Source organism: Schistocerca piceifrons, unplaced genomic scaffold, assembly GCF_021461385.2.
Source record: "Schistocerca piceifrons isolate TAMUIC-IGC-003096 unplaced genomic scaffold, iqSchPice1.1 HiC_scaffold_950, whole genome shotgun sequence".
Taxonomy (NCBI): Eukaryota; Metazoa; Arthropoda; class Insecta; order Orthoptera; family Acrididae; genus Schistocerca; species Schistocerca piceifrons.
In genome coordinates this window covers 10,001-17,500 of record NW_025729224.1, presented here as the reverse complement: position 1 = coordinate 17,500, position 7,500 = coordinate 10,001, and the positions used below count along the sequence as shown (strand labels likewise).

General features: G+C 56.6%; 2 non-coding genes and 1 pseudogene across 2 annotated transcripts; all 3 read right to left on the bottom strand.

Moving 5' to 3' along the window:
• Positions 1-1,936, bottom strand: part of LOC124773273 — a 4,244-nt pseudogene extending 2,308 nt beyond the window's left edge.
• A 189-nt stretch (positions 1,937-2,125) lies between these two features.
• LOC124773274 lies at positions 2,126-2,280 on the bottom strand. The gene has a single exon (XR_007014568.1). It is a non-coding gene; the product is annotated as a 5.8S ribosomal RNA (ribosomal RNA).
• Positions 2,281-2,632: 352 nt separating this feature from the next.
• On the bottom strand, positions 2,633-4,551 carry LOC124773269. The gene has a single exon (XR_007014567.1). It is a non-coding gene; the product is annotated as a small subunit ribosomal RNA (ribosomal RNA).
• Between the last annotated feature and the right edge of the window lie 2,949 nt (positions 4,552-7,500).

The following is a 7,500-nucleotide window of genomic DNA, read 5'->3' as shown; positions in this document are numbered from 1 at the left end:
AACATCGGATTCTCCTAGGGCTTAGGATCGACTGACTCGTGTGCAACGGCTGTTCACACGAAACCCTTCTCCGCGTCAGCCCTCCAGGGCCTCGCTGGAGTATTTGCTACTACCACCAAGATCTGCACCGACGGCGGCTCCAGGCAGGCTCACGCCCAGACCCTTCTGCGCCCACCGCCGCGACCCTCCTACTCGTCAGGGCCTTCGCGGCCGGCCGCAAGGACCGGCCATGACTGCCAGACTGACGGCCGAGTAGTAGGCACGACGCTTCAGCGCCATCCATTTTCAGGGCTAGTTGCTTCGGCAGGTGAGTTGTTACACACTCCTTAGCGGATTCCGACTTCCATGGCCACCGTCCTGCTGTCTTAAGGCAAACCAACGCCTTTCATGGTTTTCCCATGAGCGTCGATTCGGGCGCCTTAACTCGGCGTTTGGTTCATCCCACAGCGCCAGTTCTGCTTACCAAAAGTGGCCCACTTGGCACTCCGATCCGAGTCGTTTGCTCGCGGCTTCAGCATATCAAGCAAGCCGGAGATCTCACCCATTTAAAGTTTGAGAATAGGTTGAGGTCGTTTCGGCCCCAAGGCCTCTAATCATTCGCTTTACCGGATGAGAACTCGATACGAGCACCAGCTATCCTGAGGGAAACTTCGGAGGGAACCAGCTACTAGATGGTTCGATTAGTCTTTCGCCCCCTATACCCAGCTCCGACGATCGATTTGCACGTCAGAATCGCTACGGACCTCCATCAGGGTTTCCCCTGACTTCGTCCTGGCCAGGCATAGTTCACCATCTTTCGGGTCCCCAACGTGTACGCTCTAGGTGCGCCTCACCTCGCAATGAGGACGAGACGCCCCGGGAGTGCGGAGGCCGCCGCCCCGTGAAGGGCGGGGAAGCCCCATCCTCCCTCGGCCCGCGCAAGGCGAGACCTTCACTTTCATTACGCCTTTAGGTTTCGTACAGCCCAATGACTCGCGCACATGTTAGACTCCTTGGTCCGTGTTTCAAGACGGGTCGTGAAATTGTCCAAAGCTGAAGCGCCGCTGACGGGAGCGATTATTCCGCCCGAGAGCATCCCGAGCCAACAGCGGCGCGGGTCCCGGGGCCGGGCCAGGTAGGTCCGTCATCGGGAAGAACCGCGCGCGCTTGCCGGGAGCCCCGAGCGCCCAAAGGGGCGAATCGACTCCTCCAGATATACCGCCGGGCAGCCAGCCAGGACACCGGGGCTCTGCCCAACAGACGCGAACCGAGGCCCGCGGAAGGACAGGCTGCGCACCCGGGCCGTAGGCCGGCACCCAGCGGGTTCGCGACGTCCTACTAGGGGAGAAGTGCGGCCACCGCACACCGGAACGGCCCCACCCCGCGGCGAGTGGAAAGGCAACCGACACGACCCCGCCGCGGATTGCTCCGCGCGGGCGGCCGGCCCCATCTGCCGAGGGCGGAGGCCAGTGGCCGGATGGGCGTGAATCTCACCCGTTCGACCTTTCGGACTTCTCACGTTTACCCCAGAACGGTTTCACGTACTTTTGAACTCTCTCTTCAAAGTTCTTTTTCAACTTTCCCTCACGGTACTTGTTCGCTATCGGTCTCGTGGTCATATTTAGTCTCAGATGGAGTTTACCACCCACTTGGAGCTGCACTCTCAAGCAACCCGACTCGAAGGAGAGGTCCCCGCCGACGCTCGCACCGGCCGCTACGGGCCTGGCACCCTCTACGGGCCGTGGCCTCATTCAAGTTGGACTTGGGCTCGGCGCGAGGCGTCGGGGTAGTGGACCCTCCCAAACACCACATGCCACGACAGGCGGCAGCCTGCGGGGTTCGGTGCTGGACTCTTCCCTGTTCGCTCGCCGCTACTGGGGGAATCCTTGTTAGTTTCTTTTCCTCCGCTTAGTAATATGCTTAAATTCAGCGGGTAGTCTCGCCTGCTCTGAGGTCGTTGTACGAGGTGTCGCACGCCACACCGCCAGCCGGCTGTGCACGCTACCGAGAAAGTACCGGTATGCGAACCGCCAGGCGACGGGCGCGCATCGCACGTTTGAGGAGACGCGGCCGGCCCCACAGGCGGCCGCGACACTCCCAGGTCCTGCGAAGCGGGGCAAACGCCGCGCGCTTCAGTATACGTAGCCGACCCTCAGCCAGACGTGGCCCGGGAACGGAATCCATGGACCGCAATGTGCGTTCGAAACGTCGATGTTCATGTGTCCTGCAGTTCACATGTCGACGCGCAATTTGCTGCGTTCTTCATCGACCCACGAGCCGAGTGATCCACCGTCCTGGGTGATCTTTTCTCAGTTTCCGCCGTCTCTTTCGAGACGGTCGCATAGGCGGGAGTGAGGCGTGTGGCGGCCCCTGTTCCAGCGTTCTGTGTCCAACGGCCTCACGGCCGACGGGCGTCGTACGGGCTCCACACCGGAGCGGACAGGCACTCGGGCGAAAGTCATTCAAAACCGGCGCCAGGCGCCAGGTGCCGCAGGCCAGCCGCTCCAGCGCTTCAGCGCTCGTACCACACAACATTGCCGCTAGTTTTGAGAGGCACGCGTGGTTCCGCACGCGGCGCACGGCTACGGCGAGCCGTACAGGTAGCGTGTTGCGCGACACGACACGCACATCGAAAGACATGCAGTCTAGTCGGTAATGATCCTTCCGCAGGTTCACCTACGGAAACCTTGTTACGACTTTTACTTCCTCTAAATGAATCAAGTTTGGTCATCTTTCCGGTAGCATCGGCAACGACAGAGTCAATGCCGCGTACCAGTCCGAAGACCTCACTAAATCATTCAATCGGTAGTAGCGACGGGCGGTGTGTACAAAGGGCAGGGACGTAATCAACGCGAGCTTATGACTCGCGCTTACTGGGAATTCCTCGTTCATGGGGAACAATTGCAAGCCCCAATCCCTAGCACGAAGGAGGGTTCAGCGGGTTACCCCGACCTTTCGGCCTAGGAAGACACGCTGATTCCTTCAGTGTAGCGCGCGTGCGGCCCAGAACATCTAAGGGCATCACAGACCTGTTATTGCTCAATCTCGTGCGGCTAGAAGCCGCCTGTCCCTCTAAGAAGAAAAGTAATCGCTGACAGCACGAAGGATGTCACGCGACTAGTTAGCAGGCTAGAGTCTCGTTCGTTATCGGAATTAACCAGACAAATCGCTCCACCAACTAAGAACGGCCATGCACCACCACCCACCGAATCAAGAAAAGAGCTATCAATCTGTCAATCCTTCCGGTGTCCGGGCCTGGTGAGGTTTCCCGTGTTGAGTCAAATTAAGCCGCAGGCTCCACTCCTGGTGGTGCCCTTCCGTCAATTCCTTTAAGTTTCAGCTTTGCAACCATACTTCCCCCGGAACCCAAAAGCTTTGGTTTCCCGGAGGCTGCCCGCCGAGTCATCGGGAGGAACTGCGGCGGATCGCTGGCTGGCATCGTTTATGGTTAGAACTAGGGCGGTATCTGATCGCCTTCGAACCTCTAACTTTCGTTCTTGATTAATGAAAACATACTTGGCAAATGCTTTCGCTTCTGTTCGTCTTGCGACGATCCAAGAATTTCACCTCTAACGTCGCAATACGAATGCCCCCGCCTGTCCCTATTAATCATTACCTCGGGTTCCGAAAACCAACAAAATAGAACCGAGGTCCTATTCCATTATTCCATGCACACAGTATTCAGGCGGGCTTGCCTGCTTTAAGCACTCTAATTTGTTCAAAGTAAACGTGCCGGCCCACCGAGACACTCAATAAAGAGCACCCTGGTAGGATTTCAACGGGGTCCGCCTCGGGACGCACGAGCACGCACGAGGCGGTCGCACGCCTTCGGCTCGCCCCACCGGCAGGGACGTCCCACGATACATGCCAGTTAAACACCGACGGGCGGTGAACCAACAGCGTGGGACACAAATCCAACTACGAGCTTTTTAACCGCAACAACTTTAATATACGCTATTGGAGCTGGAATTACCGCGGCTGCTGGCACCAGACTTGCCCTCCAATAGATACTCGTTAAAGGATTTAAAGTGTACTCATTCCGATTACGGGGCCTCGGATGAGTCCCGTATCGTTATTTTTCGTCACTACCTCCCCGTGCCGGGAGTGGGTAATTTGCGCGCCTGCTGCCTTCCTTGGATGTGGTAGCCGTTTCTCAGGCTCCCTCTCCGGAATCGAACCCTGATTCCCCGTTACCCGTTACAACCATGGGTACGGCGCAGAACCTACCAATCGACAGTTTGATAAGGCAGACATTTGAAAGATGCGTCGCCGGTACGAGGACCGTGCGATCAGCCCAAAGTTATTCAGAGTCACCAAGGCAAACGGACCGGACGAGCCGACCGATTGGTTTTGATCTAATAAAAGCGTCCCCTTCCATCTCTGGTCGGGACTCTGTTTGCATGTATTAGCTCTAGAATTACCACAGTTATCCAAGTAACGTGGGTACGATCTAAGGAACCATAACTGATTTAATGAGCCATTCGCGGTTTCACCTTAATGCGGCTTGTACTGAGACATGCATGGCTTAATCTTTGAGACAAGCATATGACTACTGGCAGGATCAACCAGGGAGCTGCGCCAACTAGAGCTGAGCAGCCGGCCGCCCGGGAGTGTGTCCCGGGGGCCCGCGCGAACACGCAAGCGTCCGCTCAATCATTCTGCAAACAGGAGGAGGCTGAGCTCCCCTGCACAATACACCTCGAAACCCTCTCAGGTCCCGGCGGCGCGCAGCGCCGTCCCAAGTACTTGGTCGGGTTCGAGAGAGGCGCAATCGCCCGGAGTTAGGCGAGTAGACGCTTTCGGTGCGACCACCCGTGCTCCCAACTGAGCTTGCCGCTGCCGACAGAGGCCCGGGAGCGTGCTGTCGTGGCATTGCCGGCGGGAGACAACACGCGCCACCTACGGTGACCGGCAGCTCCAACGCCAGCGCCACAGAAGGACAAAAGCCCCACTTGGGTGCCGAAGCGAACTCTCCCAGCACAGCGCACGCGCCAACACATCCGCACAGCTGCGATACAAACCACCAGCGAGAACCGCTGGGGCGACCGAGCAGCAGACGGCCGTCGCGGCGCCGAGCGCCGGGCGGCGGCGCATCCTCAACGCACACAGTCCTCAATCGGACCAGCACACTGAAGATGTCCACCGCGCTTCGCACCGGGCCCGCGAGGACCTACTTTGGCCGCACGGCGCCGCGCGCAGGGTGGCGCCGGCGCGCAGCTGCGACGCCTGCCGCGTCCGTCGGCCGGCGCGCCTGCCACTGGCCGCCCCCACCAGCCGGCTGTAGCGCGTGCGCCCACGCACCGCGCGGCCAGCACGCCGGGGAGGCGCCCCTCACCGGCCGGGGACGGTCCCCACCCAGCCACCACCGCGTATCGCTTCACACCCAGATGCCGTTCAGTTTCATCGGCATGGTGGGTATCGCTGGAACAACCGGTTAGTACCTCAACCTATCGTCGCCATCACCGATTCACCCCTAGCGAGAACAACCGCACCACAACGGGTTACCATTTCTTCATTTGCGTAACTTCACCAGAAAACGTAGGCGTCCATCGCCATTAGCAACTTCAACGATTATTGCATGCCTGTGTCAGGTGTCACGCCACACTACGTCTGCCCACATACACGCAACAAAATGTGCACGCCTAGACAATACGTGGAAGGTGGCCCCCGTACGTATGCGATGTCCATTGCTCGAACGACTGTCAACCGGCCTCTGTAGCATGTCGCAGATATGGAACGCGGTGCACCATGCTATCACGGTGTTTGAGGAGAGACGACTAGGTCCCGAATACATCAACACACAGCTCATGCTGATCGCCATCCACGGCGTCCGTTCCTCCCACACGTCTCTATGGCGTACCACACTGCAATCCAGCTCTCATAGGGAGACGACACGTAGCTGCGTGCACAATATTTGCACTGTATGGTCCGCCGTTTTTTGGGCGCAGTCGTTGTACGGTCACACATGTGCCACGATGTATCATTCAGTACATAAGGACGAATGTGCAGTACAGATTGTGGTTCACGCGTACGACATCAGCGGACAGTTGACACAGGCCGCACCACAACGTAGCCTGCGTACGTCGCATGCGAAGGGCATTGAACATGCAAACTTGTCACCAACCAGCTTGCGAAGGCAGGGGGCAAGGTGGGGACGTGGGGACGTGGGGAGGGGTGGGGGGGGGGGGGGCGGCATGTACGTCCTGCTGCCATCCACATTACAGTGTACAGCAGGAGCATGTGGAAAGTCAGCAAGACTTGCAAGGTGTTTAACATGAAGCGATACACAGGGGGAGCGGGCAGTGCGAGTAGCGAACTATATTGCGAGGGTTGCGGGTGGGCAACACTACACTAATTGAACGAGTCGTATAACAATTACAGAGCAGGTTTAGGCGACAACGTGGGTTACGTTAGCGGACAACGTGGGTTACGTTAGCGGACAACGTGGGTTACGTTAAGGCACAACATGGGTTACGTTAAGGCACAACATGGGTTACGTTAAGGGCACAACATGGGTTACGTTAGGGCACAACATGGGTTAGGTTAGGGGACAACATGGGTTAGGTTAGGGGACAACATGGGTTAGGTTAGGGGACAACATGGGTTAGGTTAGGGCACAACATGGGTTAGGTTAGGGCACAACATGGGTTAGGTTAGGGCACAACATGGGTTAGGTTAGGGCACAACATGGGTTAGGTTAAGGCACAACATGGGTTAGGTTAAGGCACAACATGGGTTAGGGTTAAGGCACAACATGGGTTAGGTTAAGGCACAACATGGGTTAGGTTAAGGTACAACATGGGTTAGGTTAAGGTACAACATGGGTTAGGTTAAGGTACAACATGGGGTTAGGTTAAGGGTACAACATGGGTTAGGTTAAGGTACAACATGGGTTAGGTTAAGGTACAACATGGGTTAGGTTAAGGTACAACATGGGTTAGGTTAAGGTACAACATGGGTTAGGTTAAGGTACAACATGGGTTAGGTTAAGGTACAACATAGGTTAGGTTAAGGTACAACATAGGTTAGGTTAAGGTACAACATAGGTTAGGTTAAGGTACAACATAGGTTAGGTTAAGGTACAACATAGGTTAGGTTAAGGTACAACATAGGTTAGGTTAAGGTACAACATAGGTTAGGTTAAGGTACAACATAGGTTAGGTTAAGGTACAACATAGGTTAGGTTAAGGTACAACATAGGTTAGGTTAGGTTAGGTTACACGTTGTTGTAAGGAAAGGTGTAGGGGGGGGGGGGCGGGGGCGGCAGGTTCCCTTGATAGTGATTATAGTAAGTGAATGCTTGTGACATGATCAGATTTGTCACGTCAGGATGCACCTTTGGCTTATTAGAGGCGGCGCTCCAATTCTATGCTTGTGTGAGACCTGTGTCTTTGGACTCATGTCATTGTTTGTGCGCTGTGACAGGAGGTACTATTGTGATGTTGGGTTGCACCGTTGTATAGGGACATGTGTGGGTGTTGGTGCCTGGTCTGGCGCAATGGTGGATGTCGAAAGGCTGGG